The 23082-nt window shown below is 37.4% G+C and overlaps 1 protein-coding gene across 1 annotated transcript in view; it reads left to right on the forward strand.

Annotated features, from left to right (window-relative positions):
• LOC117304721 (serine/threonine-protein kinase Sgk1-like) overlaps nucleotides 1-23082 on the forward strand; it is a 77925-nt gene that overhangs the window by 12759 nt on the left and 42084 nt on the right. Inside the window, exon 2 of the mRNA XM_033789322.1 lies at nucleotides 15719-15878. The gene's annotated coding sequence lies outside the window, so the exon portion shown is untranslated. The remainder of the gene's footprint in view (nucleotides 1-15718; nucleotides 15879-23082) is intronic.

Here is a 23082-nt window from a genome sequence, read left to right on the forward strand (position 1 = left end):
TTCAGCGGCCATTTCAAAAGTGAATAGTTTTTTAGACACGTTATATACATGTACATGTAGGGTAGTTTCTTTATTACAGATCAAAAATCTTCTAAAATTCTGCATCGTGTCATGACTAGGTATCTTCCTTAATTTAGGTCAAATAATATCCTAACATGTACCTGTTCAGAAGGGCTAACAGAACTCTTTGAACTATTACAAATGTCAAAATCATTATCAGAAATGTTACTTTTAAATATATTATGGGGGTCCAGACAAGGCTGCTCGCTACACTCCATTTTTAGTTCCTTTTGGGCATGAGTGCGTTGGAGTTCCATCCGCCCAATGAAATGATGGCTTGAATTTTTTAGTTTTTAGCGTTTCTGCGACCAATTCATGAGAAGGAATATCAAGAGAGTTTAAATAAAGTCCAACAGACATTACAAATATAGAATAAACCTATCCCTTTAAAATATGGTGGCCAGATGTGGAAACCATTCCCTAAGAATTTAGATTAAAAATATAGACCTATTTGGCACATCTTTTCCAACCTAGGACCTGTTAGTCTTGCGTTTTTAGGTACATGTAAGGAAAGGTTTCAAGGATAGGGATGTACATGTGTAGGTACAATGTAGCCATTCACCTAAGGTAGAGATTGTTTCAAAAAAGACCCTCTCAGCTCGCTGGCTATAAAAACATTCACGTAGCAATAATTTGACAAGGGAAGTGTTTTTTTTGCCATCATGCGAAGAGAATAGCCTCTGAATGCACACTGTTACAAGTGACCGGATGTAATGTAGATTTGAAAAAAATATGCAGTAGTGGAATGCAATCGATCGTAACTTCATACGAAAGTGCAGTCTGCATATAACAGGACAGAGACATTTTGCGTGTTTGTCGACTTTAATATTTTTTTTGCCTCTGAGCAATCTACAGGGGAGGGAAAGTCAAGACTCGATATTTGACAGCGATTTCTAATATTTTAAAAGGTTGAATCTGAATCGAGAGAATCGAATGACGGGGTTAGTTTTAATGGAGTCACGAATGGAGCAAGATTATAAGAACTCCGGGAGCCATTTCATCTTGTCACTCACAGAGCTCAAATGTGGGAGAAAAATCCACAAGAAGGCTGCATGACTGGGAGCTCAGAATCTGTCTTTGGATCAGGATTTGACTTTGACAAGACCAGAGTCAAAATGGAAAGAGACTCTAGAATCTAAATGAGAACACTAAGTTTTATCATTCATTTGAACAAAACAGTAAGACTTTGGCTTGTGGTCCAGAGAAAACTTTGAGCCCTGACTCAAGCCAAGACATCAATTACTTTTAAATTTTAATTCTTTAAAGGCAGTGGACACTATTAGTAGTTACTCAAAATAATAATTAGCATAAAACCTTACTTGGTAACGAGTAATGGGGAGAGGTTGGTAGTATAAAACATTGTGAGAAATGGCTCCCTCTGAAGTGGAGTAGTTTTCGAGAAAGAAGTAATTTTCCACGAATTTGATTTGAGACCTCAAGTTTAGAATTTGAGGTCTCGAAATCAAGCATCTGAAAGCACACAACTGCGTGTGACAAGAGTGTTTTTTCTGTCATAGTTTAATCTCGCAACTCCGACGACCAAACCAGCTCAAATTTTCACAGGTTGGTTAATTTATGCATATGTTGGGATACAGCAAGTGATATGACTGGTCTTTGACATGACCAATAGTGTCCACTGGCTTTAAGACAGCACTTTTTCGACACCGATCTGATCAAGTTGTTTCCATTTTTTTTTTTTTTTTTTTAAGGGAATGTAGGTTCTTATATTATTTTATTCTATTTTATTGATGTTTATTTATTTGAATTCATACACGATTTGACTGTTTTTGTTTGAGTCAAATGTTATTTTGACGTTCTGTGTAAGAATAACAGAAATTTGACTGTTTCAGTGGAAATCAATGACGATTCTGGATTATTTTGTTAGAAATCAGACAAAAATTGTTGACCTCCAGTAGACATGGTAGAGATCATGTACGACTGTATTTGATATTGAAATCCAAACAAATCACTGATGATTTGCATTGTTGGCATTAAATTTCAGAAGTAATGTGGGATCTTCAAAATACTGGTTATTTTGAATCACAGACGATTTAGGATCATTGTATTAAAACAAATATGATTTGACTCATTTTTAAAGGCAACATTCCTTAAGACCGAAAATGGACTTTCTGACAAAATAATCTTTGATAAAAAAAAAAATTGAAGGCTTGTCCATACAAAAACACTTGTGACCTATATACAGCGTAGAATCTTGACATTATTTCTCCCTTCAATGTGCGTTGTAACTTGTACCTGCGTTGGTTTTTTTTTAGTGTCTCTCAGTTTGGTATGCAGGGTTACCAGGTTACCGCTTTAAAGCTTGGTTGCTAAGGATCACATTTATTGGACTACTGTAGTACTTCAATTTCCCATCTGGTGGTTTTGTTTTCATAGTCGTGGCTGATTGTGTGTCTAGTACCAACCTCTGTCTACTGTTCTGATTTTGATCATTGTATAAATTCAACATATATTATGCTTTGAAATGAATACTAAAATCAAAATCGCAGCATTAATAGGGATCACATTTATACATATAGGACTAACTGTAGTACTTCAATTTCCCATCTGGTGGTTTGTTTTAATAGTCGTGGCTGATTGTGTGTCTAGGACCGACCTCTGTCTGCTGTTCTGATTTAGATCATGTACAAATTCAACATGCTTTGAAATGAATACTAAAATCAAAATCGCAGCATTAGGGATCACATAATATAGGACTTACTGTAGTACTTCAATTTCCCATCTGGTGGTTTGTTTTCATAGTCGTGGCTGATTGTGTGTCTAGAACCGACCCCTGTCTACTGTTCCGATTAAAATCACGTACAGATTCATTATTTATTATGCTTTGAAATGAATACTAAAATCAAACTAGTAGCATGTCTACATGTAACAATCCACTTGGCACCGGATATGGTATGATCGGACTAGAACTACACAGACTTATAGAGGCCATGGGGGGGGGGGGGGGCATGGTATATTTTGCCAAGGGCCCAATTTCATAAGGCCTGTAAGCAAAAAAAACTTGCTTAGCACCGACAAATCTTGCTAAACAGAAACTGATTCGTAGCAATATTCCATAAAGGTTACATTGTTGCAACTGGCATGTCTGGTGCCAATCTTGTGGAAAGTACGTTAAATCAAAGACTTTTGCTAAGCACTATCTTCTGCTTATAAGGCCAAATAACACAAAAATACCAGTTGATTGTCCGGATTTTTCAAAAAAAAGGAGGATGAGGGCCTTACTATTTACTATTTACTATTTTATTTCAAGATGGCCGCAAAGTATTTCAAATCAAACAGGCCACCAATTCTTCAGTTTGAATCAACCGCAAACTTATTTATACCTATTATTAGTTGCATGAGGACCTGTGTTAACACTAACACTAACAGGGTTGGATAACACTAAAAAGATTTGCTGGTAAAGTGGTAGGCATTCACTAATATTGTTTAGCGAAAGAGACGGTTACAGGTGTTCGAGAGCATCAAGTCAGATTCAGGAAAAGCTCCTAGGCCAGTCCTTTTGAAAAGATGGATTAAAAAAATAGTAGACACTATTGGTAATTGTCAAAGACTTGCCTTCACAGTTGGTGTATCTCAACATATATAATAGGCTGTCACTCGCTAACGAGTAAGACTATACTGGTGTATCTCAACATATGCATAAAGTAACAAACCTGTGAAAATTTGAGCTCAATCGGTCATCCAACTTGCGAGATAATAATGAAAGTAAAAAACACCCTTGTCACACGAAGTTGTGTGCGTTTAGATGGTTGATTTGGAGACCTCAAGTTCTAAATCTGAGGTATCGAAATCAAATTCGTGGACAATTACTTCTTTCTCGAAAACTATGGCACTTCAGAGGGAGCCGTTTCTAACAATGTTTTATACCATCAACCTCTCCCTATTACTTGTAATCAAGAAAGGTTTTATGCTTTAATTATTTTCGGTAATTACCAATAGTGTCCACTGCCTTTAAGAAACTCCCATACCCCTTGTAAAAATATATTAGGTGGAACAATTCCAAGTCTTTAGAATTCCCATTGATGATTAAGAGACCCTCTGTCCTCACTTTCCTGTTTTGTCCTCGCTCTCCACAAGGTAGTGAACATGAAATCACACACAGCTAATTTTCTGAAATATGTATTTCGTGTGAGTGAGCACCACTGAACAAGAAAATTTCCTGTCCTTCATGAATTTCTTTTTAGAATAGTTACGTAGAATCACCCCACAGTCATCCCTTGGGACCACTGATTACTGGCTGATGATAGTTGTAGCTCCTAATGATACATGTACTGTGATTGTGACAGTATTTGAGTAAACATCATCTGTCACACCCACATGTGTAATTAAAGAGGAGGTGCATGTACATGTTCGTAAGAATTGTATTAAGTTCAAGAACGGTTAAAATCCAAGACATTTTACACGTTTAAAGGCAGTGGACACTATTCCGAATGGTAAAATTTACGTAAAATAATTATTAGCATGAAACCTTACTTAGTAACGAGTAACAGGGAGAGGTTGATAGTGTAAAACAATGTGAGAAACGGCTTCCTCTGAAGTAACGTAGTTTTTGAGAAAGAAGTAATTTTGATTTCAAGACCTCAGAATTAAAATCAAGCATCTGAAATCACACAACTTCGTATGACAAGGGTGTTTTTTCTTTCAGCACTATCTCGCAACTTTGATGACCAATTGAGCTCAAAATGCCACAGGTTTGTTATTTTATGCATGTTGAGATACACCAAGTGAGAATACTGGTCTTTGATAATTACCAATAGTGTCTAGTGTCTTTAATGTTCTTATCGAATGAGTTACAAAATGTATTAAACAAGCGTGAGTGGAATTCAGTCAATTATCAAAATGCTTCTGTGGAGTAAGAACGTGTGTTCTAGAACTGTTTTGGGTATGGCCTTGCAATAATAGTTTTATTTTTCACACTTGCACTACTATGGATCGACCGTTCAGAATCAAGATTACAAGTTTGCTTTAAGATAAATAAACACCCCATTAAAGCCATTGGACCCTTTCGGAAAACAGTATTGTCCAAGGCCCACACTTCGTGTATCACAACTTCTATATAAAATAACAAACCTGTAATAATTTAGGCTCAATCGGACGTCGGAGTCGGGAGAAAATCACAGGGAAAACCCACCCTTGTATCCGCATGTTTCGCCGTGTCATGACATGTGTTTAAAATAAATCCGTAATTCTCGATATCGAGAATTGATATTGTTTTAACTGTTTTCTCAAAAAGTAAAGCATTTCATGGAATAATATTTCAAGAGAAGTCTTTCACCACTACCTTCTGTAAACCCTGTAAGTTATTTGTAAATCTGTGAACTTTTCCTGTACCGAAAGGGTCCAATGGCTTGAACCCAACAAACAAGCAACTTGGATGAAATCTGTAAAGCTATTGACAATTTGATATAATTTACATTAGATAAGATGGCAGGGAGAAATGTGTAGTCTTTGTAATCTCTCTGAACGCATCGACGCAAGACTTCAATTTATCATCATCATCATCACCATTATTGAGGCTGTGTTCATCGAGTGTACAGGTGTAGCCCTTATGTAAACGCCATTACTTTCTATCCTCTGGTCCCTGTTGCTCCTGCATGTATAGATAGATACATATAGATAGACAAAATGGTTTATTAAAAAACTGTCCTTGCAGCACAAAGGCTGAATTACAACAATTCTACATAAATTTAACATTTGAAATTAAATAGGAAGCCAAATTGGTAATAAAAAAATAAAAAAATATGTGAAATAGTTAAGCCACTCACCTAAATTTACACATTGAAAACTGCACATTGAAATTGAATTACTTTTACTGAAAAACGGTATGACAATACAACAAAACAACAGACAAGAATTGAAAATGTTATAATCACGAAAAACAAGCAAAACAAAACCAATTAAAATCTAAACATCAATCAGATAAAAGCAGGCCATTGATTGTAGTTGTATTTACAACATTAAAAAGTGATCATAATGGCTGGATGTGGTAAAAATATGGAAAAATATTATTATTGCTTTAAAATTGGGTTTTGTTCCATAAACTGGACTACTTTGGTACCGTTTGGTACATGTACCTGTACCTTAGATGTCATCATAATAATAATAATTGTGGCTAAACTTATAAAGCGCACATGTCCGTCACCCAGTGACGCTCCTGGCGCTGTAACATACAGTATTTCCTGCCAGATTGTGGGACTACGCTTGAATTATGAGACCTACATCTGATAGCACCATGTAATGTGTTACAAGATGCTTTGGTGCAATTTGCTGTCGATCGGACCAGGAACACCCGGGCGAACCCCTTCTCTTTTCGATAAGTGCACTATGTAGGTTCTTTTACATGCGTTACATACACAAATGTAACACATGGGACCAACGGCTTAACGTCCCATCCGAAGGACGAAGCAATGGTTTTGTGTCTTGCTTAAGGACACAAGTGTCATGGCTGGGGATTCGAACCCACACTCTGCTGATCAGAAACACCAGAGTTTGAATTCGGTGCTCTTAACCGCTCGGCCATGACACTTCCACATCTCTCCATCTTCTCTGTCTACCTTTTTTCCTTTTCCCTGTCCTAGGTTGCCAATCCATTATTCTTGTTGCCCATACAGGCCTGTTTGCTTCATTTTTGAAACAGAAAGGGCATCAAGACATGTTCTTCCTGGGAAAGGGCACCCTATGAGGAAATTGTGCAAATGTACTGGAGCATTTCAAGGGCACCAAGGCAATGACCAGGTAGCATGGAGGCCATCGCCTTTGTTGTGTCCGTGAAGTACATGTACATGTACATAGTATAAGCCTGTCCATAATGTATTGTCATTTCTTCGGGCAGTGTGTCCAGCCCATTTCCATGTCCATACTATAAAACTTAGCTAAATTTAGCTAAGGTTTATTGTCCTTATGATGTCTCTTCAATTCATAATACATTGTAACTGAAATTAAAATGGACAACTGCCATTTAAACCTGTCCATTCATGTAATTGAAATCAAGTCTGCGCATTTATGAAACCTTAAATAACGCAGTCAATCAATCCATAGAGAAAGGAACCAATCCAGCTGTAATTCAACCCCTCATTAGTATTGATATGTTGCGCGATCCCACAGTTGTTGTAATCTAATTTTACCAGACAACCAATCCTAAACGAAACACCTGTCCTCTGTGCTTGGATACCAAGCATCGGATGTAAACCCATCCTCCATCCTTCCTACATGTATATGGCTTTCCTGTCATGGTAGACGACAATGCAAGACCTTACCAAGACACCGAATCAAGACTCGTAGTCTCTCTTCGTTTTTTTCTTCTGCAGAAATCGACTTTCTTACTGGCAATTGTTTCAGCTGCCGACATCTGGTGTGTTGTAAGCTTGAGTTACTGTGTGGGCTGTCTGCTTCTGAGTAATTTTTATGAATGGAGTTGCTCTGTTTAGGAGAAAAACACTTAACATGTTCAGGACATCTGTACAAAAGTACAGCTATAGAGTTTGTGTCTTTTGTATGGAAGCTTAAAGTGATCTTCTGTTTTATTTCCACATTTCCAAGCTCAATTAATTGCAGAAAGACATGATACTAAAATAAAATGTCTGTTCAAGTTCTCATGAACCAAAGAAGCAAACCCTTTCAAACACAAACCTTCTAAAATGTAGCCAATTGCCAGAGTGAAGGACTGGGGCCAGTCATGTATGTCAAAACGTATGTAGTCCAAATAATGTTTGCTTTTCATAGGGTTAGGCATTCGGATCCTATTGTACAGACAGATGATAGAGGTGACTTCTCATGATTGTTCCTGATTTCAGGGTTTTCTCAAAATCTCCTGGAAACATCAAATTTTCTTGACAATAACAAGTAACTGAAGGGAAAAAGAAGCAGTCCACATTGTTTCAATTCTGTACATATTGTGAATGGCAATTGACAATATTTACATCAATTTTGGACACCTGTCTCTAAGTTTTACATGTACATTGGACTATAATTTAAGACCTTGTTAGCAATACAAAGAAGCAGATGATGAAAATAGTATTGGAGGGTAATTTAGTGTTGACTATACATTAACAGTAATGACCACAAATTGTTTCCAGTGCAGTAGGCCCCATAATATAATTTAGTATTCAACGTCCCATGGGAGCCTTGTCTAGTATACTTTGATTCAATTGTATTTTTGTATTGGCAGCGTTGAGTACATCAAGTCCACAAGTGAATATGATAGGCATCAATTCTTACAGTTACAGCAAAAATTGCAGTTGAATTTGTTCTCTACTTTCAAGTTTGTTCTTGTTTCTCTTCTTACAAAAAAAACCCACAAGAAACTAAGTGAGTTACCAGCAAGACTGCACTGTGTGTACACAGTCTATGATAACGATGTGTACTGACATACAGTTTTTTTAAATAAAATTGCATAATTGTACGCTGTTGGTATTAATATTGTTTGCGTTGAGCTCGGTTACATGCAGGGCTTTTGCGAAAGCAAACAGTTTTGTTGAATTTCTTTAACTTTAATAGGCTGTTGAAGATTTGCCTCAGGGCCAACTGTTTTGTCATAGTTATCTCAGCAAGTCAATCTTCAGTCATTAATGCTGCACGCTGTGCACAGCAATGACATTACAGACATTTTTTATTTCCAAGGATACAATGAACTGAAGATCTTACCTTAAAGAGCCAATAAAGGATGATCTCAATATGTCAACTATTACCTTTTTATGGCCAAATAGACATCGTAGATACCGGTTAATAACCATTTTACTCTAAGAATTTTCATTTAGTAACGAATAACTCGAGTCAAAAATGCACCCGGTCGCGCGGCTTTTTCAGCCGAGAGTCAAAAATTGCTTATCTATTATAATGACCTCTTGACGCCAGTGACGATATTCCCCTAATTGGGTGTGAACACAGTTCTCCAGCTTTGGTAAACTGAGGGCGCTATTTTCCACACCAAATAGCCGCCACTGACGTCATGATTCCTTTGTCGCGCAGGTTTGTTTGACCCCGTGTTTTTCAGAAATTTGGCTAGAAGCGTTGTGTAGAAAAAACATTTTTACCATGTTTTAACGTGAGGTACGTGTTAGAGACTCATTATATTTTGTTTATTTTTCCTATGGACTCCAGCTATTAGAAAACTGTAATATCTATATATTTGAGATCATCCTTTATTGGCTGTTTAACAGTGTTTCTTGGGTTGTTTTCAGTCACGTTATTGACTTTCCTGAGTATTTTATTGCGGGCATCATGCAAATTTGTTGTGAAAATTTATAAATTTTGTTCTATCAGGGCATTGCATACAAGCATTAGTGAAAATAGAGGTGAAAACAGAAATTTTTTATTTATGCAAATAATGCATTAAATTTTCCTTGCTAACTATTTTGGATGTTGTTTTGGAGGTTTTGAAAAGACTGTTGCAAACAAAATCATTTCTGTTTTAATTTTGTCTAGGTCAAACTACATGTACATGTAGGGTCTCTTGCTGGATGGAAGAAATGCTAAGTACTTCTTTATTTATTTATTGATTCAGACTTCAAAAACATCAAAAACACAGCATCAAATAGGGCCTACTTGAAATGTATTTAACAACATTATGAAAACATTAAAGACATACCCAAAAACAAAGAACAAACAGAATCCTAGGGATTGCCAAAAAAAAAGAACCAAATCACTATCCAAAAGAGCAATCCCTTTAGGTTTAAACATAAAATCAAGCAATCAAATAGGGGAACATTATTTAGAAATAAAAATTAACCATTTAAAACATTGGCAAGAGAGCATTTCAAAATTTTAAAAGTAAATTTGTCATACAAGCAAATATTGAGCATTCACTCACAAATACAACTATTAAGACAAAGGAACACGTTGTCTTGGATCGGACAAGTTGGTCTATAAAAAGCAGTGGTAACCGTTTTTTATAAAATGCATATGGTTGGAAAGATGTTTTAAAAGTAGAGTACAATGATCCACGCAAGTTTGGCTTCGAAATTGCGTGGCTTTTCTTTTACTGTGCGAACTAACACGATCGGCCATTTATGGGAGTCACAACTTTGACTCCCATAAATGGCCGGTCGTGTTAGTCGATGAGGTAATAGGAAAACCGTGCAATTTCGAGGCATGTTAGTGTGGATCATTGTATTCTACTTTTGCAACATCTTTCTACCCATATGCATTTTATAAAAACACGGTTACAAACGCTTTTCAAAGACCAACTCGGCCGATCCAAGGCAGCGTGTTCCTTTAGTTGCTGTGATCATAACAAAAAATAACTCATTGCCCTAAAAGTCATTCTCAAATGTCAAAACCATAAATAATAAGTCTATTAGAAAATGGTTTCATTTATTTTAATGGGCATGTCATCAGTTATGTTATTAAAGGCTGACAGATTAGTCTCAAATGTCAGGTTTGAAAAACAACAAACTCCGAAAACAAATGTCATTCATTACGTCAATAGACAACGAAGAAATAATAAATATACGTAAATAAATTTATGTAAAATAAAAGAAAGTAAAAATAGAAAAACTCTCTCCACCTCCTGGAGATCAAGTCTCTATTTCATTTATTTATGTGTAATGAACAGTAATGCAGTCATGAGAATGGTCAATCATTATTGGGTATAAATGAATTCAAAACATTTCAAATGTCAAATATAGAGTTTAAACAATCATGATTGAAATTCAAATATAGAGTTTAAACAATCATGATTGAAATTATGGGTTTGGGGTACTGTTTGGCTGACACGAAGCACACATGTCAACAGATTTACATTATGGTTAATGATGATAGAAAGCTTCCCTTAAAATATTAACTTGAAGTTTTTGAAACAATTTCACAAAAATCAATTTTGATTTTAGCACGTTCAATGTATTTACCAGCATTGGTCATGTGCTAAAATTATTTTAGTGACATTGTCTCAAAAACTACGGTACCTCAGCGAATAATATTTTGAACAAAATCTTTAAAGCATTTTTAGCATTTCAAACATGTTTTCTTGACAATGTTTTACCAATTTCTGCAAGACTAAAGCACCTCAGCAAGTAATATTTTAAGGTAAGCTTGCTACTATCATTATCTTCGTAAATATGTAGACATTGTGTTTTGTGTTACAAAAAGTAACCAAACCCTTTAATGAGTGCTGTGAATATAGTTGTTTGTCTTGGTTCGTGTGGTGCGTGTAGTGTTTGGAGTTGTACATGTATGTAAGCGACAGGAACAGAAATTACGAGATGGTTTGTTAGTTTGAATGAGTTTTTATGTAGATGCTCAGGTGAAAATCCATTGATGGACTTACATTTGTATAATGTAAGGAGGAGAAGCTTGTGTTGGATTGGTCTTTGGAATAGTAACTATTCCACACTAGTGCTGGGCGAATAGTGAAATTTTGATATTCGGATACCGCTGGCCAACTATCCGAAATTAACCGGATATTCGAATAGTTTTTTTTTCGCCGCTAGAGGGCGCTATTAAAAAAAAAATTTAAAAGAAAATATTTTAACAAAATGAGATCGTATGGGCGGATTGATATTAGTTTTAGACAGTGTCACTCGGTTCATTCATAAAAATAACCAGATCTAATTTAAAGATGGCGATTTGCTTTTTCTTTTGATCGTGATTGACTATACGTGAAGGAAAACTTTTGTAATCTTTGAACAAATTACGTCAGAAATGTCATTGTTTAACTCTTCACGGAGGTGAGCATAGTTAAATTTATGCTGTTTTATGCTGTCTTGATAGAAGTTTCATAAGGATTCAGACAAAACATTCCTATCAGTTGTCGCCCGACGTCCGCGGATATTCGGATATTAAAAGAATATACGGTTACTTGGTTGTAATTACAGAACTATCCGGTTTATAAATAGGTATTCGCGCCCTATGCGGATATCCGGTTAAGAAAAAAAAGGCATTCGCGGTTACGGATAGGAAAACCTATTCGCCATTAACCGGATATTTGTACAGGCCTATTCCACACCATTAAGTTTCACCTCTTAGACAGGGGAAACTTCAGCAACCTGCATCAGTGAACCCCTCGGTGGCCTTCAATCTCTACATCTTTATACTCGGATACATGTAATTATGGCCATAGGAAATGAAGAAGACATGAGAATGTAGGTCATTATTTTTACACTGCATGTGATATGTGCGCTGGATGGCAGCGTGATATGAGGAATAACAAATTGTTATGAGGAATAACAAACACATCTATGTATGTGTACCTTGGTAATTCTTGCAATGATTCCACTCTGCACATTGATCTAATGTTTATTTTAATACAAATAAAAATCATTTTGAACTCGGCACACATTAGCCATTATACACTTTCGGAACAGAAAAACAAAAAGTTCACAGATTTACAAATAACTTACAGGGTTTACAGTTAAGGTTATTGTGAAAGACTTCTCTTGAAATGTTGTTCCATGAAATGCTTTACTTTTTGAGAAAACAATAAAACAATTATCAATTCTCGACATCGAGAATTGATAATGACACGGCAAAATGTGCGGAAACAAGGGTGGGTTTTCCCGTTATTTTCTCCTGACTCCGATGACCAATTGAGCTTAAATTTTCACAGGTTTGTTATTTTGTATATAAGTTGTGATACACAAAGTGTGGGCCTTTGGACAATACTGTTTACCGAAAGTGTCCAATGGCTTTAAGCAGTCCTTTCCACGGCCCTCGACACGAGGCTGCATAAGAAAGTATGTATTGGTGAGATGAACTGGTGATGGTGTCGTGTTGGCATAGTGGTACTTGTATCTCTCCCTACCTTCCTTCCACCCCTAGGAGTGGTTTGAATCACGCCGGGGGCAATATGGTGCATGGTGCAATATAGCAATAACTGGGCCCAATTTCATAGAGCTGCTAAGCACACAAATTTGCTTAGCATGACATTTCTTCCTTGATAAAAACAGGATTACCAACCAAATTTCATTTTTTTTGCACAATTGTTTGTTATTGGTATTCAGCTGTTGTTTGCTTATAAATCCTGAAAATCATGTGGAAGTTTGGTTGGTAATCTTGTTTTTATCAAGGAAGAAATCTCATGCTAAGCAAATTTTTGTGCCTAGCTCAGCTCGATGAACTTGGGCCCTGGTCTTATATAGGTTGTACTTCAATGCGTAGCCTCTATATTTTGCACACAAAAAAACTCCCACTTCTTAAACTGAAATTTCTTCATTGTCTTCTCACCTTGTCTTGATGCTGAATGATAATTCTTTGACAAGACTGAAGTTTAATGTTAATCTGTGGACGTTGTGTTTTTGTTACAAAAAGTAGCCCAGTCTTTTTATAATCAAGCGAAAGATCCCTTAAGAAATTCCCTCGGTGACTTACTCACCTTGCCACCTGATATCTCTCAGCCGTGCAGTTCGCTCCCTTAACATTTACTCACTGTGGACGTTGTGTATGTACTTTCCTCAAAATGCCATTTGACGACATTTGTCAGGAGTAAATATTCTCCCTTCTGCTGCATTGTGAAAGGAGATTCTATTCTCTGGAGTGAAAGTTCATGTTACGCCGGTGTCCGCTGAAGTGCTGCGTAGAGTAAATTTTAGTCTCAGGGACTCTCCGGCCATTGAATGCAAAATTCAATCTAGGTCAGTAGCTTGCATTATTGACCACATTCTGTAGTTGGTCAGCGTTAAGGAAATATAAATTGCTAAACAAATTGATTTGCTCTCAAGCAGGTACTACTCACAAACAGGACTTACAGACAGCATTTTGGGCTAGTCAACTGACTGTTTGTGCTAATAGTTAGTTAATTATTTACATTAAATTCAATACAGGTACACTGTTTGAAGATGTAGAAAGCTAACCCTTAAAATATTACTTGCTGAGGTGCTGTAGTTTGTGAAAAATGAGTAAAGCAATGTCACAAAAGTACGTTTTACACGCTAAAATTGTTTTTTTCTGTATAGACAAAATTTATTTTTGTGACATTGTTTTACTCATTTCTCAAAAACTACTGTACCTCAGTAAGTGATGTTTTAAGGGTTTTCTTGCTTTGTTTTCCAAGGTTCTTCCTTTTGCTCTTGTCTAATCATTGGCTGTTGGGGGTTATCCTTGGACAGTTTTGTACAATCTTCTTATTTTGGTGTTCTATTTTGGTTAATCTTATTTCATTGTCTTTTCTCATTGTGTATGTATTTTGACATGTTTTTTATACAAATAAATTCAATGTCTTTAAGAAAGAGAGAAAACAGCAACCCGATTTACCAGGGTATACTAATGCAAGTCAGCCACACACTTGGCGTTCTTACACACAGCGAGATTGGCTGAGTAGAAGGAATTGTTGAATTATTCTAAAATGTATTGATCAAGCTGACCTGCTCAGCTTAGTGATGCACACGGCATGCATCTTATTTTGTTTGGATGAGTGTGGGAAAACAGGGTGTCCAAACAATGGAACTGAAGAACTCAAATGATTGAATGATATGAGAGTAAACATAATAATGCACAGCTTCAAGATGACAACTTTAAATTCTCTCTTTTTTTTCGATTTTATCAAATTTACATTTTAGCAGAGCTGCCGACTCTCCTTGATTCTGCAGAAAGTTCCCAGGGCCCAATTTCATAGAGCTGCTAAGCACAAAAATTTGCTAGGCATGAAATTTCTACCTTTCACTTTTAATACAGATTTTGGCCCTTCATGAATACTGTTTATTATTTTATTTAATCACAGCATACAAAAATAAAGATGAACACTGTACAATATGTAATGATCTCGCTGTGGACATTAAAACTTCACCAAATGTGACAGTTTTAAGGAGAGACTGGAAGTGTCGTGGCCGAGCGGTTAAGAGCACCGAATTCAAACTCTGGTGTTTCTGATCTGCAGAGTGTGGGTTCGAATCCCAAGCCGGACACTTGTGTCCTTAAGCAAGACACTTAACCATTGCTTCGTCCTTCGGATGGGACGTAAAGCTGTTGGACCCATGTGTTGTGTAACGCAAGTAAAAGAACCCAGTGCACTTATTGAAAAGAGAGGGGGTTCGCCCCGCGCGGTGTTCCTGGCTGTGGCTGCTGTATGCGCCGTAGCACCTTGTAAACCATTATAAGGTGCTAACTAATTGGGTCTCAAAATTCATCACTGCAATAACCTATCTTTCTGAAAGTTAGTATAATACTCAGCGCCTTGAGTACCTTGTTTGGTAGATACGTGCGCTATATAAGACTTTGTTATTATTATTATATTAACACCCATTTGTACTCAAGAGCATTGTTTTATGTTAGATTCTTTGTCGAAGCGCCTTCGAACATACTTGGATATATACTGACACTTGATTGATTGAATGATTGATTGATTTTGCGTATTTTCATTTGTGATAAAAACTCATCGAGTCGTTGTTATTATTTTTACTTTTTTAAAGCACAAGCCTGAGAAATTTTCATCGGGTGTGCCTCTTTAATATTCCTAATGAATATTCATGAATTGTCAACATGGCTTTTGCATGGGCATGATGGACTATGTAAATGAGCTACCTGTCTGCTGTTGTTGGACCTTCCTCAGCAAATCCAGTTGTTATTGCCGAAAGTGGGTGTCTCTAAATACAACACTCGTCACTAATCAACGTTGACACATATCGATGTTTGTATTTGTCAGCGATAGCATTATAAGTATATCTTATGCAAACAAGCATTAACTGAGAGCTTACTGAACTTTGCCTCGCAGGGAAGGCTGTACATGGCTGGCCGGCCCCATCGTCCGACCGGCCCCATCGTCCGACCGTGAGTACTCTCTGAGGTCATACTAAGGCATAGCAAGCTGAATTTGTAGCACCCGGAAATCTTGTGGATCTTGAAATTGCGGACATTGTGGGCTCCAATTTGACGTAAGTTTGTTTTTATGTAATTATTTATTTACTTTGACAACAAGGAATCCCGAACAAATTACATGTAAAAGATGTAAGCCAGAATTTGGAAAAACATGGTCTACACTCATTCTGAAATTGAACAATGGGGGGGGGGGGGGATCAGTTTTTACAAATTAATGAACAAACAAGGTCTTTGCCAAAAAGTAAAATAAAATTATCAAAATATGCAACCTACTGCTGGCTAACCACACATTGTTTATCAACATGTTATTGTTGCAAAACATAGTTTTAAAAGAAAAAAAGCAAGGCTCTAGAAAATTATTTGGTTTTGGATTTGTTTTTTCCAAGTCGGATTACTTTTCAAGGTCCTTTCAAAGCAATTGATTACGTCTATTTTTAAGGTGTGTCATAGAGATTTGGTTGAAGCCTGTGTGTATTACAAACCTTTCCAAATGCGCCAGCGCTTTAACTACAACACTTGTTTTAAGGACAATGGTGTTTTTCCATAGTAAAGGTAAAATGTGAGGGAAGTATAAGTTTGCACTGGTGATGTGGGCACCATTATTAGTCAGTGACCAGCCGTCGATTTCACCACATTCCTCGTAACTTACATGTAGGAATAATATTAGGACTTAGGTGAGTTAAAGACACTGGACACTATTGGTAATTGTCAAAGACCAGTCTTCTCACTTGGTGTAGCTCAACATATACATAAAATAACAAACCTGTGAAAATTTGAGCTCAATTGGTCGTCGAAGTTGCGAGATAATAAAGAAAGAAAAGACAACCTTGTCATACGAAGTTGTGTGCTTTCAGATGCAAGTTGATTTCGAGACCTCATCTAAATTTGAGGTCTCGAAATCAAATTCGTGGAAAATTACTTCTTTCTTACTTGTTACTGGGATTCAGCTGTTGTTTGCTCATCCTGAAAATCACGTGGAAATTTGGTTAGTAATCCTGTTTTAATCAAGGAAGAAATTTCATGCTAAGCAAATTTTTGTGCTACGCAGCTCTATGAAATTGGGCCCTGTTTGAACCTGTTTGAAACGTGTACATATTCATAACTTGTATGCAAAGTGCTGAGTGTTTAACCAATCCCCCAAAAAAACGTTTTATAAATGAATCAAAGGTGGATGATTGTTGTTTTCTCAGGCATCTGCATAGGTTGTTAATGTACATGTACGTGTATGCTGAGTCCTGCCCCCTGTCACTTCTGATTGGTATGGACTTTAGCTTCTGATTTGGTAGCAAAAGTCGACATTTATAAAGAAAAACATAAGAAACTGCAATTGAGTTGGGATAGCAAGTTTTTCTTGTACACTGACTTTTCAACCACTTTTATGCACGCACAAAACGGAGATGTTTTATTTCACTGTAATGTATGTTTGAGCATAATTTTTGAGTAATGATTGAGTGAATTGAACAGGGCATTGTGGCAAGAGCCATCGAGACAAAAACATCACTGAACTTCTCTTCAGCCGAGTGTCCCTGTATAGCCTGCGGCAAGTGTTGAAATTTCCACAAACGAAAAATCAAAGGTTGACTGTTTAGAAAAGAGTAGGTTTGCGCTTCTTCGATCTGCATTCTGAGTACATGTTAGACACTGGTCATGCTCAGTAGAGTCTAGAGTAGTTTCTTGTCTGATTGTTGCACATGCATGGTATCGGGACCCGCTGGGACTGCCATTTATTACAGGAATGACGCTGGCCAAAAACGTTTTTTTCCTTCTTTTTATTTTGCTCTCCTCTTTTGTTGATTCCTCTTCATCAAGACGTTTGTGAATTGCAATCCATTACAAGAAAAAAATCTTCCATCGCCCTCTCTCCCTCTCCCTCTCTTGGGCATTGGAGCAAATTTCCTGAGATGATTCGAGAGATGTCGAAGTTGGGAGAGAATTTTCCATATCACGTCAGTCTGGGGAATTTGTGGGAGTAACAGAGAGCTCTGATAAAGACTTGTTAATAACTGACTTGTTCAAGTGCATGCGGGTCATTGTTTACCGTTCGAGTCGGTGCCCAAGCCATTGTCGTCGCCCCCGATAAATGCTGTGATCCAGAGTTAACCTTACTGTGGTACAAGTCGGTGTAAATAGGTGAGTAAGCGCTTTGGAAAACTTTGATTCCTGTGTCTAATATTGGTTTCGTTCGACAAGTGCAAATTACAGGTCCTTCAGTGTGACCACAACGTAATAAAAGATCCCATGTTGGCTGGTACATGTACGTGTACGAACATGTACACGTACATGTAGACCTAGAAGTTCAAAGTAAACACTTAGTTTTTGTAGGATTTCACAATGCTGTGATTGCTGGGTGGTTTTTGGTGGTCATTGCTGGAAATACACTGGGAGAGGAGATTCATAACTTCTAGAGATGATGTTCTCTGGGGTGTTTCTAAATGTTAAATTTTCATGAGATGTTGAATGTCATCTGAAGTTAAAAGAAAATAGTAATTTCTTTTGTTTTTTTGTAATGGCCCCAATATGCTTGGGAGAACCATCGAAATAAGCCATCTTGGTAAACAAGGCACTGGCCTGATACTTCATGGAGGCAACAAAGGCGATTGCCTCCATGCCCCCTGGAGCCGATTTTACAAAGCAATAAAATTCATCGCAAATTGTAAGTAGTACCACGTTGATTTATATTGTGACATAGGCCTTGCTTATAGCAACTGCGACTGATTTGCAGTGAAGAGCAATCTAAGATCTTTGTGAAATCAGCCCCTGGTCATTGCCTTGGTGCCCTTGAAATGCTCCAGTAGAAATTTAAAGTTTCCTCATAGGGTGCCCTTTAACCAAGGAGAAAATGCCTTTGTGCCCTTGTCGTTTTAAAAACGAAGCATACAGGACTGAAGGCAATTTTGAGTTATCCGTTAAATACATGTATCAAAGATCTTTTAGGAGAAGAGGGCAATCTGTCAATCATGGAATCTCCAAACGATGGCTCTGATTTCATCACGGAAGCACCAGCTCCTTCCAAAACACTTGGTTTAAACATTCATTTATTCACCCCTTGTTTATTTTCTCTTAAGTTCTCTCTTGCACTTCTGAAAACACACCTGTCCATGTAATTGCTAGAAGTGCCTCTAGTGTTCAATGACAGGGTGGCTGTCTCAGTCAGCTGTGTTGGTCACTCTTTTTTTTCAATTCCTCGTCAAAACAGAGACGCTCAACCGGGGACAGATAATTACACAAAAGACCTCGTTTCCTGGTTGGTTCAAGCTAATCCTTTACTGATAGGCTCGAGGGAAAGCAAGCACATGTACATGTACGCAGGACGTTTGTTTCAAGCTAATCATGAGATAAATTCAGGGGAAAAAATCGAAAAGAATATATAGGGCTTGCTTGTAGGACTTTTACTGGAGCGGAAAAGTTGTCACATTAGGTCAGAACCAAAATGAGAGAACAAAATCTAAACACTCCGTGTGTATAATCTACACAGTGTCACATTTAGACCTTTTGTATTATTTGACCAAGCACTAATAAGAGGATATCTCATCGGTAAATACTTTCATACAGAATTGAAAGATAGGCCTTCATCAGACTCAAAGTCAATATGGTTGAACATAAAGTTTAAAAACTAAAAGTGAGGTGCGGTATTATAAATTTAAAAAAGCAAGACCACCAGATTTGTTCGTTCACAAGTTTACTTTAGTGTTTTTAAGCCTTGAGTTCAGTTGAATCATGGTTGACCACTCTAAAATCCCAACAACTGCATCCTTAGAACAATAGGATGTTACATACAATACGCACAATATAAGTTCTGAAATCTGAATCATGACTTGTGGGCAGCGTTTACTGGTCCAACACTAAAAACACTGGGCCTGCAGTTCAGTGATTTTGAGCCCTGAGTTCAGTTGAATCATGGTTGACCATTCTCAAAATCCAACAACTGCATCCTTAGAACTCTAGGATGTTTTACGCACAATAAGTTCTGAAATCTGAATCATGACTTGTGGGCAGCGTTTACTGGTCCAACACTAAAAACACTGGGCCTGCAGTTGAGTGTTTTTGAGCCCTGAGTTCAGTTGAATCATGGTTGACCATTCTAAAATCCCAACAACTGCATCCTTAGAACTCTAGGATGTTTTACGCACAATAAGTTCTCAAATCTGAATCATGACTTGTGGGCAGCGTTTAATGGTCCAACACTAAAAACACTGGGCCTGCAGCTCAGTGTTTTTGAGCCCTGAGTTCAGTTGAGTCATGGTTGACTTTTCTCAAAACCCAACAACTGCTTTCCTATGCTAGTTATATACTTTTAGGATGCTATATGCACAATAATTTCTGAAATCTGAATCATGACTTGTGAGCAGCATCCGTTGACACAGTGTAATTGGATTTTACTCTGAGGTTAGTGTACACACTTTGCAGCATTAACAGCTAGCCCAATACACATGAACTTCCATTATAGTGTGGACATTTGTCTTGAGTTGCCGGGCAAACTGTTTGTTTAGGGAATATTTATCCCGATCTATACACAGGATCAGTTTTTGCCACGAAAGACCGTCTTCAAAACAACAATAAAAAGATGTTCTTTGAAGCTTGGAAGTTGCTGGACGCAAATACATTTTCCTTGCAGGTTTCTTGCAAATAAACTTGACCCCTGATTTGACCAAGTACTGATAGTGACTTGACTGTATCTTCTTCTTTATTTTCCCCTTTTTTCTTTCCCTTTTTTCCCCCTACTTTTAAGGGGGTTTGGAGGGGGGGTTGGTGTTTAGTGTTGAGCTCGAGGAGGGGGAACTGAACTCCACATGGAATTACTAGAAGCTTTTGAGGGATCATAACAATAGACAGTGTACTATCCGCATGTTTCTTGGGACAACCAACTTTATACCACACTATGCCACAACAGTTGTAGGTTGATTCACGGTTGATGTACTGTAGAGAGTAGCGCCATTTCCCAAAGTGCTTCAGTTTTTAATGAGAGTGGTTAACTGGAGAATGCCACCAGGCTATTATCAATTGCAATGAATTTTGGGCTTAGAAGAGACAGGGTTCTCAACCTTCGACTCGTCAATTTTTACGGTGGGAATCTGTGGAGTTGATGCACCACACATAAAGTGTGTTAGTTCACGACATGGAGACCAGAAGATGTTGTGGTAAATTGAAGTATGCACACATTACAAGGCTTTTTTTTTTCTTAAAATTTTGAGCAAGTTGGGACATCCCCCATCCAGATCAAATCAACCACCTTGCTTTACCTTTCATGTTTCCACCTACATGTACCCTACAACTTACACATTAATATATATGAACACGTTTTTTCTTTCTTTCTGAAACAGTATTTCATGGCTGTTTTAAATTGTGTGCTTAATAAAAATCAGAGTTACCATGGCTACTGTATATTACATTGTACAGTAAACACAACCTGTACTCCCCCAGGTTTGAATTAAACATCAGCCACAGATAGAGACCTGATAACCAAGTCTGCATTTTGTATTTAATTTTTTATTCACCAGCAGTGATGAAATTAACCTTTAAATTGTCCCAAATCGAAGCTGACATCTTGATTAAATATCGCTCCGTATTCCACCCTTGTTACATACACAGACCTGTTTGTCTCACTACGTGCGCTCGACAGTACATCTCATCAACGTACATTAGGCAAGGTTTAGCCCTTGCAGGGCTGGCACATAACGTTCAATTTCTATTAAAGTAACAGCTCGGGACCTGAAGGACATTGTCAGATCTGGTTTTCTTCCAGGGCGAAAGCAGATGTCTGCTCTTATCAGTTCCTTGTCGCATGAGGCAACTTTTGCAGGCAACTTGGAGGCAACCCAACAACAGTGCATGTTGCTATAGGACTACTTTGGTTTAGGGCTCAGATTTTACACTGACCTCCTGGGAGGCCAGTGAGTTAAAGGCAGTGCACACTATTGGTAATTACTCAAAATAATTATTAGCATTAAACCTTACTTGGTAACAAGTAATGGGGAGAGGTTGATAGTATAAAACATTGTGAGAAACGGCTCTATATGATGATATCACATCCTTTAAACAGATATTAACTGTATATTACACAGATGTCCACCAAAATTTTAATCAAAATAAACTAATCTGATTGAATTTAATGTAATGCAATTTAAATTTTAACATTGAAGTTATGGGTTACGGTTTGCAGTGCACCATGTCCATAATCTCATTATTGCCAAGGGCGCTTCGTCAAACGGCAAATTGCTTGTGTTCTTGCAAAAGCCGTCTTGCGCATTTCTAAGTAAGCCGATAGCCGGTAACTTTGAATGGCCCGGGGCTTCTGTGCCGACTTCTTAAAATTGCAACCATGAAAATCTTTATCGCAGGAAAGGTTTAAGATTAAACCTGAGAACATGTACACTTGTATACAATTTACCCTGCAATACACAAGTGAGGGACCTTTTTTTAGTGCAGTTTCCAATAATTGTTCCATACGATTTGGGGTTGAAATGGGTCGGCATGTCATGTGATCACACGCACACTGTCGTAAGTTCCTTCAAACACGAAAAACAATTTGATGTGTACACAATACATTTTCGTTTTCTGTATGCATTTTTTTTTTTTTTTTTGGGTGGGTGGCTCTTCATGTCATGGCAATATGCGATGATTGCGATTTAAGGCCCCTACATAATACATGTACAATGTACCTTTCATTCAGTAATAATAATAGTAAACAAGCATTTCTATAGCGCCCCACGAAGAACGGAGCGCTTTACAAAGAAGAGGAATAAAGAAAATAGTGAATCATGGAAACAAATGAGTTTTCAATTTCTGCTTGAAAACAGACAAAGACGGCGCTTCACGAAAACTGATCGGAAGTTCATTCCAAAGACGAGCCGCGGTAGATGTGAAAGTCATGTCACCAGCTTTCTTGAACGATCTTTGGACAACAAGCCAATTTAAGATTTGTGGCTCTTCATGAAAACGGTGATGAATTGACATACTGATTTTGTACATCAAAGGATGCTGGCAGAAACACCTGGGGAAACCCCTTTTCTTAGTGTAGTGATCTACCCTAAACCAACTGCAAAGTGTGAGCTAATTACTAAGCGCGAGCGTGCGCGCGGTTGGTTTGGAATTAAGAATATTGTGATTTAGAAGATAATTAATAACAAGGTTTGTAATAAAGAAAAGGAATGTAAAAGGAAGAGTTTAGTTTTGAGCTAGACTGGAGAACAGGAGGGTTCGAGCAGAGAACTCTTAATAATAAAATTGTTTATTGTGACATCAACTTACTTTCGAGTTCAA

The sequence above is a fragment of the Asterias rubens genome, chromosome 21, assembly GCF_902459465.1.
Source record: "Asterias rubens chromosome 21, eAstRub1.3, whole genome shotgun sequence".
Lineage (NCBI taxonomy): Eukaryota > Metazoa > Echinodermata > Asteroidea > Forcipulatida > Asteriidae > Asterias > Asterias rubens.